We start from the raw sequence: 10,034 nt of genomic DNA, 5'->3' as shown, positions 1-10,034 counted from the left end.
AGAAGGCCCTCATCTCACGATGACGGGGGGGGGTCTCAGTGGTTTTACCGAGCTGCAGCGCCTGTGTTGGTTTCTCAGGAGGTACGACGGGGAGCTCAGGGAGCCTCTTGTGTGGCGCCAGGGAAGTTAGGTCTCGATGCGTGTGGCGAGAGGGAGCGCGTCATTGCTCTCGAGTCATGGTAGGGGAATCAGGCCTCTAGACGCGTTGAAGGACTCTCAAGATCTCTCTCGGGTCTTGGCAAGAATACCTGGGTTCGCTCGACTTGTGCCAGTGACCTCAGGGAGATTCTCCGGGTGCCTCTGAGAAGTCAGGGATACTGTGGAGTTGGGAAAGACCTCTCGGGACTCCACTGGGTTTGGTGAAATGGAAGGGGGCCTCATCTCGAGGGGAGGCAGGAACCTCAGGGTTCCTCTCCATTTCTGATTCCGATCGCAGCCCCCTGCATAGTTGGGAGAGGTGTGTCAGGCCTTGTCTTGTGTGCAGGAATGGACCTCCGCTTGCCTCTCGAGTTGTTCACTGGGTGACAGGCACTTGTTGAGCTGTATGAGTAACCTGCGGTCTTTTCCGGACGATGCACGGGGGTGTCAGTGCCCCTTCGTGTTCTGCCTTCATCCACACTATCTTCGAATAGGTGTCTGGGCATCGCGTTCTTATCAAGAGCGGATCGGGAAATCGCGGTCTTTCGGCATGTGGCACCACCATCGAGGCTACGTCTCGAATTTCCTCGTGAGACAGCCTCATCTGAGGTGCGTGGAGAAGGTCGGGAACCCCTTGCAGACAAAGCAGGGGAATTGACCCTCCTTTCACGATCAGGAGGGGAGAAGGGGCTCAGATAAAGTGGTGCCAGGAACCTCGGTGTTCCCCTCTAGTGAGACCCGTATTTCGGGGAACTTTTGGGGTAGCATTAAGGGTGCCAAATATCATTTCGCACTTGAAGACAGAACGTGGGACTACTCTTGAGACGCTGGAGAGGGCAAGGGCCTCATCTTGCAATGACGGGGGAACCACGTGGTTTTTCTCAAGTTGAGGCGGAATTCTCGAATTACTACTGGGAATTCAGGCTTCCTCTTGTGTTGGCCCAGGGAGGTCCAATCTTCCATTCGGGTTGCGAGGGAAAGCTGGGGAGTGCTCTCGAGTTAGTGCAGGGCAAAAGCGACCTCATCTAGCCTTGTGTTCAGGACCCAATGATCCTCTCCAAGGGCGACAGGGATCTCGGGTTTGCATTACAGACTCACCCGGGGAGTTAGGCCTCGTCTCGAGGGGAAGCAAAGGACTCGGCTATCCTCTCGAGTTGCGACGCGTATCTCTTGGAGCCCACTGAGTGGTCTAAAGGGAGTCAACCCTCCTCTTCAGTTTGGAGAGAGGACTCGGGATTGCTCTCCAGGCCATGCAGGAAAAGAAGGCCCACATCTCGAGATGACGGGGGCGTCTCGTGGGTTTTCTCGAGCTGCGGCGCCAGTGTGGGGTTTCTCACGAGGTACGACGGGGAGTTCAGGTAGCCACTCGTGTGGCAACAGGGAAGTCAGGTCTCCATGGGCGGGGCAAGGGGGAGCGAGTCATTGCTCTCAAGTCAGGGTAGGGGAATCGGGCCTCATGACGGGTTGAAAAAGAACTCTCGATGTCTTTCTAGGGTTGCGGCAGGAAACCCTGGGTTCCCTTGACTTGTGCCGGTGACCTCAGGGAGCGTCTCAGGGTGCCTCTGAGAAGTCAGGGATACTGTGGATTTGGGAGAGGCCTCTCGGGACTCCTCTGGGTTTGGTGCAATGGAAGTGGGCCTCATCTCGAGTTGAGGCAGGAAACTCAGGGTTCTGCTCCTGACTTCCTGGAGGCCGGATCTGACTCAGATCGCACGGTCCCTGTTGAGTTTGCTCAGGAGTGTCAGGTCTCGTGTTCTGCGGAGGAATGGAACTCCGCTTACATCTCATGTTGTTCAAGGATAACACCACTTTTCGTGATGTGTGTGGAACCTGCGGGTTTTTCGGAGATGCACGGGGGCGTCAGTGCTCCTTCCTGTTGTGCCTTCATCCACAGGGTTGCCTTCGAAGAGGTGTCCGGGCATCGTGTTCTCCTCAAGTGCGGACCGGGAAATTGGGGTCTTTCAGCATGTTCCACCACCCACGAGGCTACGTCTCGAATTTTCTCGTGAGACCGGCCTCATCCTGAGGCGCGCAGGAAAGTCCGGGAACCCTTTCCAAACAAAGCAGGGGAATCGACCCTACTTTCGGGATCAGGAGGAGAGAAAGGGCTCAGATGAAGTAGTGCCGGGAACCTCGGTGCTCTCCTTGATTGAAAGTCGGGTAACTTTTCTGGTTGTATCAAGGGTGCCAAGTACCGTTTCGCACTTCAAGATGGAACCTGGGACTTCTCTTGAGATGCTGTAGTGGGCAAGGGCCTCATCTAGCGCTGACGGGGGACCCACGTGTTTTTTCTCGAGTTGCGGCAGGATTCTTGAGTTACGATGGGGAATACAGGTTTCCTCTTGTGTTGGCCCAGGGAAGTCCAATCTTCCATTCGAGTTGCAAGTGAGAGCTGGAGATTGCTCTCGAGTCACTGCAGGGCAAAATAGAGCTCATCTAGGTTTGTGTCCAGTACCGAGTTTTTCTCTCCAGGGGCGACAGGGATCTCGGGGTTGCATTCCAGACTCCCCCGGGGAGTCAGGCCTTGTCTCGAAGGGAATGAATGGACTCCGCTCTCCTCTCGAGTCGCGACGGTTATCCCTTGGAGCCCAAGAGTGGCCTAAATGGAGTTAAACCTCCTGTGGAGTTTGGAGAGAGGACTCGGGATTGCTCTCTAGGCCATGCAGGAAAAGAAGGCCCTCATCTCGCGATGACGGGGGTGTCTCGTGGGTTTTCTCAAGGTGCAGTGCCTGGTTGGGGTTTCTCACGAGATAGGACGGGGAGCTCAGGGAGACTCCTGTGGTGCCACGGAAGTCAGGTCTCCATGGACGTGGCGTGGGGGAGCGCCTCATTGCTCTCGAGTCATGGTAGGGGAATCAAGCCTCAAGACGCTTCGAAGAAGAACTCTCGAGGTCTTTCTCGGGGTGTGGCAGGAAACCCTGGGTTCCCTCGACTTGTGCCCATGACCTCAGGGAGCTTAGCGGGGTTCCTCTGAGAAGTCAGGGATACTGTGGAGTTGAGAGGGGCTTCTCGGGACATCACAGGGACTGGTGCAATTGAAGAGGACCTAATCTCGGATTGAGGCAGTAACGTCAGGGTTCCTCTCCATTTCTGACTCGGATAGCAGGGTCCCTGCAGAGTTGGGACAGGAGAGTCAGACCTCGTCTTGTGTGGAGTAATGGAACTCTGCTTGCCTCTCGAGTTGTTCACGGGATGTCAGGCCACCTGTCGAGTTGTATGTGGAACCTGCGGTTTTGGGGGACGATGCACAGGGGTGTCAGTGCCCCTTCGTGTTGTGCCTTCATCCACAGGGTTACCTTCGAAGAGGTGACCGGGCATCGGGATCTTATCAATAGCGGACCAGGAAATCGGGGTCTTTCGGCATGTGGCACAACCCACGAGGCTACGTCTCGACTTCCCTCGTGAGACTGGCCTCATCCTGAGGTTCGCCGGGAAGTCTGGGAACCCCTTCCAGACAAAGCAGGGGAATCGACCCTCCTGTCGCCATCAGGAGGGGAGAAGAGGCTCAGCTGAAGTGGTGCTGGGAACGTCCATGTTCTCCTCGAGTGAGACCGGGGTGTCAGGGAAATTTGGGGGTCGCATCAAGGGTGCCAAGTACCGTTTCACACTTCAAGACGGAACATGGGACTTCCCTGGAGACGCTATAGCTGACAGGGGCCTCATATTTCGATGACGGAGGAGCCACGTTGTTTTTCTCCAGTTGCCGCGGGATTCTCGAATTACAATGGGGAATACAGGCTTCCTCTTGTGTTGGCCCAGGGAAGTCCAATCATCCATTCGAGTTGCGAGGGAGAGCTGGGGATTGCACTTGAGTCAATGCAGGACAAAAAAGACCTCATTTAAGCTTGTGTCCAGGACCGAGTTTTCCTCTACAGGGGCAACACGGATCTCGGGATCCCATTCCAGACTCACCCAAGTAGTCAGGCCTTGGCTCGAGGGCAAGCAACGGACTCTGCTCTCCTCTAGAGTAGCGAGGTGTATCTCTTGGAGGCTACTGAGTGGCCTAAAGGGAGTCAGGCCTCCAGTGGAGTTTGGAGAGTGGACTCGGGATTGCTCTCTAGGTCATGTAGGAAAAGAAGGCCCTCATCTTACGATGATGGGGGCGTCTCGTGAGTTTTCTCGAGCGGCGGTGCCAGTGTGGGGTTTTCATGAGGTAGGACGGGGAGCGCAGGGAGCCTCTCGTGTGGCGCCAGGGAAGTTAGGTTTCAATGGGCGTGGCGAGGGGAATGCGTCATTGCTCTCCAGTCATGGTAGGGTATCGGGCCTCAAGACGCGGTAAAGAAGGACTCTCAAGGTCTTTCTCAGAATGCAGCAGGAAACCCTGGGTTCACTCGACTTGTGCCAGTGACCGCAGAGAGCTTCTGAGGGTGCCTCTGAGAATCAGGGATACTGTGGATTTGGGAGGGGCCTCTCGGGACTCCACTGGGTATGGCGCAAAGGAAGAGGGCCTCATTTCGAGTTGATGCAGGAACGTCAGGTTTCATCTACATTTCTGACTCCGATCTCACGGTCCCTGCAGAGTTGGGAAAGGAGAGTCAGGCCTTCTCTTGTGTGGAGGAACGGAACTCCGCATGCCTCTCTAGTTCTTCAAGGGATGACAGGACACTTGTCGATCTGTGTTTGGAATCTGCGTGTTTTTCCGTACTATGCATGGGGATGTCAGTACCCCTTCGTGTTGTGCATTCATCCACAGGTTTGCTTTCGAAGAGGTGTCCTGGCATCGGGTTCTTATTAAGAGCGGACCGGGAAATCGGGGTCTTTCCGCATGTGGCACCACCCACCAGGCTACGTTTCGAATTTCCTAGTGAGACCGGCCTCATCCTGAGGTGCGCCGGGAAGGTCGGAACCCCTTGCAGACAAAGCAGGGGAATCGACCCTCCTGTCTCGATCAGGAGGGGAGAAGGGGCACAGATGAGGTGATGCCGGGAACCTCGGTGTTCCCTTCCAGTGAGACCAGTGTGTTGGGGAACTTTTGGGGTCACATCAAAGGTGCCAAGTACTGTATCGCACTTCAAGATGGAACGTAAGACTTCTTTTGAGACGCTGTAGCGGCAATGGCCGCATCTTCGATGAAGAGGGAACGACGTGGTTTTTCTCGAGTTGTGGCGGGATTCTTGAGTTACAACGGGAAATTCAGGCTTCCTCTTCTGTTGGCCCAGGGAAGTCCAGTCTTCCATTCGAGTTGCGAGGGAGAGTTGGGGATTGCTCTCGAGTCACTGCAGGAAAACAGAGACCTCATCTAGGCTTGTGTCCAGGACCTAATGTTTCTCTCCAGGGGCGACAGGGACCTCCGGTTCACATATCAGACATACCCGAGGAGTCAGGCCTCGCCTCGAGCGGAAGGAAAAGACTCCGCTGTCCTCTCGAGTCGCGACGGGTATGTCTTGGAGTCCACTGAGTGACCAAAAGGGAGTCAAGCCTACTGTGGAGTTTGGAGAGAGGACTCGGGATTGCTCTCCAGGCCATGCTAGAAAAGAAGGCCGTCATGTCGCGAAAATGGGGGCGTCTCGTGGGTTTTCTCTATCTGTGGCGCCAGTGTTTGGTTTCTCACGAGGTATGACGGGGAGCTCAGGGAGCCTCTCGTGTGGAGCCAGGGAAGTCAGGGCTTCATGAGTGTAGGAGAGGGAGCGCGTCAGTGCCCTCGAGTCATGGTAGGGGAATCAGGCCTCAAAATGCTTTGAAGAAGGACTCTTGAGTTCTTTCTATGGTGGCGGCAGTAAACCCTGGGCTCACTCGAATTGTGCTGGTGACCTCAGGGAGCTTCTCAGGGTGCCTCTGAGAAGTCAGGGATACTGTGGAGCTGGGACGCGTCTCTCGGGACTCCACTGGGTTTCGTGCAATGGAAGAGGTCCTAATCTCGAGTGGAGGCAGGAACCTCAGCGTTCCTCTCGTGACTTCACTGGCGCTGGTCTGATTCGGATCGCAAAGTCCCTGCAGAGTTGGGACAGGAGAGTCAGGCATCGTCTTGTGTAGAGGAATGAAACCCCACTTGCCTCTCGAGTCCTTCAGGGGTGACAAGCCACTTGTTGAGCTGTATGTGGAACCTGCGGGTTTTTCCGGACGATGCACGAGGGTGTCAGTGCCCCTTTGTGTTGTGCCTTCATCCACAGGGTTGCCTTCGAAGAGGTGTCCAGGCATCGGGTTCTTATCAAGAGCATACCGGGAAATCATAGTCTTTTGGCATGTGGTACCACCCGCGAGCTATGTCTCGAATTTCCTCGTGAGACTGGCCTCATCCTGAAGTGCCCCGTGAAGGTCGGGAACCCCTTACAAACAAAGCAGGGGAAGTGACCCTCCTATCACGAACAGGAGGGGAGAAGGGGCTCAGATAAACTGGTGCCGGGAACCTCGGTGTTCACCTCGAGTGAGACCGATATTTCGGGGAACTTTTGGGGTCACATCAAGGGTGTCAAGTATCGTTTTGCACTTCAAGACGGAACGTGGGACTTTTCTTTAGAAGCTGTAGCGGGCAAGGGCCTCATCTTGTGATGACGAGGGAACCAAGTGCTTTTTCTCGAGTTGCGGCGGGATTCTCGAGTTACGAAGGGGAATTCAGGCTTCCTCTTGTGTTGGCCCAGGGAAGTCCAATCTTCCATTCGAGTTGTCAGGGAGAGCGGGGGATTGCTCTCGAGTTACAGAAGGGCAAAAGAGACCTCATCTAGGCTTGTTTCCAGGACCTAATGTTCCTCTCCAGGGGAGACAGGGATCTCGGGGTTGCATTCCAGACCCACCTGGTGAGTCAGGCCTTGTCTCGAGGGGAAGCAAAGGACTCAATTCTCCTCTCGAGTCGCGACGGGTATCTCTTGGAGCCCACTAAGTGGCCTAAAGGGAGTCAAGCCTCCTGTGGAGTTTGGAAAGAGGATTCGGGATTCCTCTTCAGGCCATGCAGGAAAAGAAGGCCCTCATCTCGCAATGACAGGGGCGTATGGTGAGTTTTCTCAAGCTGCGGCGTCAGTGTGGGGTTTCTCACGAGGTACGACAGGGAGCTCAGGGAGCCTCTCTTATGGCGCCAGGGAAGTCAGGTCTCCATGTGCGTGGCGAGGGGGTGCGTGTCATTTCTATAGAGCCATGGAAGCAGATTCGGGCTTCAAGACACGTTGAAGTAGGACTCTCGAGGTCTTTTTCGCATTGTGGCAGGAAACCCTGGGTTCCCTCGACATGTGCCGGTGACCTCATGGAGCTTCTCCGGGTGCCTCTGAGAAGTCAGGGGTACTGTGGAGTTGGGAGGGGCCTCTCTGGACTCCACTGGGTTTGGTGCAATGGATGAGAGCCTCATCTCGAGTGGAGGCAGGAACCTCATGTTTCCTCTCCTGGGTTTCCTGTCGCTGGTACTGACTCGGATCGCAGTTTCCCTGCAGAGTTGGTACAGAAAATCAGGTCTCGTCTTGTGTGGAGGAATGGAACTCCACTTGCCTGTCGAGTTGTTCACGGGGTGACAGACCACTTGTTGAACTGTGTTTGTAACCTGCGGGTTTTTCTGGATGATAAACGGGGGTGTCAGTGCCCCTTCGTGTTGTGCTTTCATCCACAGGTTTTCCTTCGTAAAGGTGTCAGGGCATCGCGTTCTTATCAAGAGTAGACCGGGAAATCGGGGTCTTTCGGCTTGTGGCACCACCCACGAGGCTATGTCTCGAATTTCCTCCTGAGACCTGCCTCATCCTTAGGCTCGCTGGAAAGGTCGGGAACCCCTTCCAGACATAGCAGGGGAATCGACACTCCTGTCGCGATCACGAGGGGAGAAGGAGCTCAAATGAAGTGGTTCCGGGAACCTCGGTGTTCCTTTCGAGTGAGACCGGTATGTCGGGGAATTTTGAGATTGCATCAAGGGTGCCAAGTACCGTTTCGCACTTCAAGACAGAAAGTGGGACTTCACTTGAGTCGCTGTAGCGGGAAAGGGCCTCATCTAGCTCTGATGGGGGAACCACGTGGATTTTCTCGAGTTTCGGCGGGATTCTCGAGTTACGATGTCGAATTCAGGCTTCCAATTGTATTGGCCCAGGGAAGTCCAATCTTCAATTCGATTTGCGAGGGAGAGCTGGCGATTGCTCTCTAGTAACTGCAGTGCAAAATAGACCTCATCTAGGCTTGTGTCCAGGACCGAGTTTTCCTCTCCAGGTGTGACAGGAACTTGGGGTTGCATTCCAGACTCACACGGGGAGTCAGGCCTCGTCTCGAGGGGAAGCAAAGGACTCTGCTCTCCCTTCAGGTCCTGACAGGTATCTCTTGGAGCCAACTGAGAGGCCTAAAGAGAGTCAAGCCTCCTGTGGAGTCTGGAGAGAGGACTCGGTTTTGCTCTCCATGCCAGGCAGGAAACAAGTCCCTCATCTCGTGATGACGGGGGCGTATCGTGGGTTTTCTCGAGCTGCGGTGCCTGAATGGAGTTTCCGAAGAGGTACGACGGGGAGCTCAGGGAGACTCTCTTCAGGAGTCAGGGAAGTCAGGTCTCCATGCGCATGGCGATGGGGAGCGGGTCTTTGCTCTCGAGTCATGGTGGGGGAATCGGGCCTCAAGACGCGCCGAAGGACTCTCAAGGTCTTTCTCGGGTCGCAGCAGGAAACCCTGGGTTCCCTGGACTTGAGCCAGTGACCTCAGGTAGATTCTCAAGGTGCCTCTGAGAATTCAGGGATACTGTGGAGTTGGGAGGGGCCTCTCGCGACTCATCTGGGTTTGGTGCAATGGAAGAGGGCCTCACCTCGAGGGGAGACAGGAACCTCAGGATTCCTCTCCGTTTCGGACTCCGACCGCAGGGTCCCTGCAGATTTGGGACAGGAGAGTCAGGCCTCGTCTTGTCTGAGGAAGGGAACCCCGCTGGCCTCTCGAGTTGCTCAGGGGGATCTCAGGCCCCCCGTCGAGCTGTGTGTGGAACCCGCGGGTCTTTGCGGACGATGCACGAGGGTGGCAGTGCCCCTTCGTGTTGTGCCTTCACCCACAGGCTTGCCTTCGAAGAGGGATCCGGGCTTCGGGACCTTCTCAAGAGCGGACCAGGGAATCGGGGGCGTTCGGCCTGTGGCACCACCCACGTGGCTCGTCTCGAATTTCTTCGTGGGACCGGCCTCATGCTGAGGTGCGCCGGGAAGGCCGGGAACCCCTTCCAGACCACGCAGGGGAATCGACTCTTCTGTCGCGATCAGGAGGGGAGAAGGGGCTCAGAGGAAGTGGTGCCGGGACCCTCGGTGTTCCCCTCGGGGGAACCCGGCGTGTTGGGGGATTCTTGGGGGTCGAGGGAAGGCTGTCAGGGACCGTTTCACCCTTCAGGGCGGAACAGGGGACTTCCCTTGAGACGCCGTCGCGGGCAAGGGCCTCATCTTGCCAAGAGGTGGGAACCACGTGGTTTTTCTCGAGTTGAGGCGGCATTCTCGAGTTAGGACGGGGATCTCAGCCTTCCCATTGGGTTGGCCTTGGGAAGCCCAATCTTCCCCTCGGGTTGCGAGGGAAAGCTGGGGGTTGCGCTCGAGTCACTGCAGGGCCGAAGAGACCTCACCTAGGCGTGTGTCCGGGACTTAATATTCCTCTCCAGGGAAGGCAGGGATCTCGGGGTTGCATTCCAGGCTCCCCCGGGGAGTCAGGCCTCGTCTCGAGGGGAAGCCAAGGACTCCGCTCTCCTCTCGAGTCGCGACGCGGGTCTCTTGGAGCCCCCTGAGCGCCTTAAAGGAGTGCAGCCTGCTTTTCCGTTTGGAGAGAGGACCCGGGATTGCTCTCCAGGCCATGCAGGAAAAGAAGGCCCTCAGCTGGCGAGGACGGAGGCGTCTCAGGGGTTTCCTCTAGCTGCGGCGCCCATGAGGGTTTTCTCCCGAGGCACGACGAGGATCTCAGGGAGCCTCTCGTGCGGCGCCAGGGAAGTCAGGTCTCCATGCGCGTGGCGAGGGGGAGCGCGTCATGGCTCTCGAGTCACGGGA

Source organism: Bubalus kerabau, unplaced genomic scaffold (assembly GCF_029407905.1).
Source record: "Bubalus kerabau isolate K-KA32 ecotype Philippines breed swamp buffalo unplaced genomic scaffold, PCC_UOA_SB_1v2 scaffold_55, whole genome shotgun sequence".
Lineage (NCBI taxonomy): Eukaryota > Metazoa > Chordata > Mammalia > Artiodactyla > Bovidae > Bubalus > Bubalus kerabau.
Note: the sequence above shows the minus strand (reverse complement) of the source record.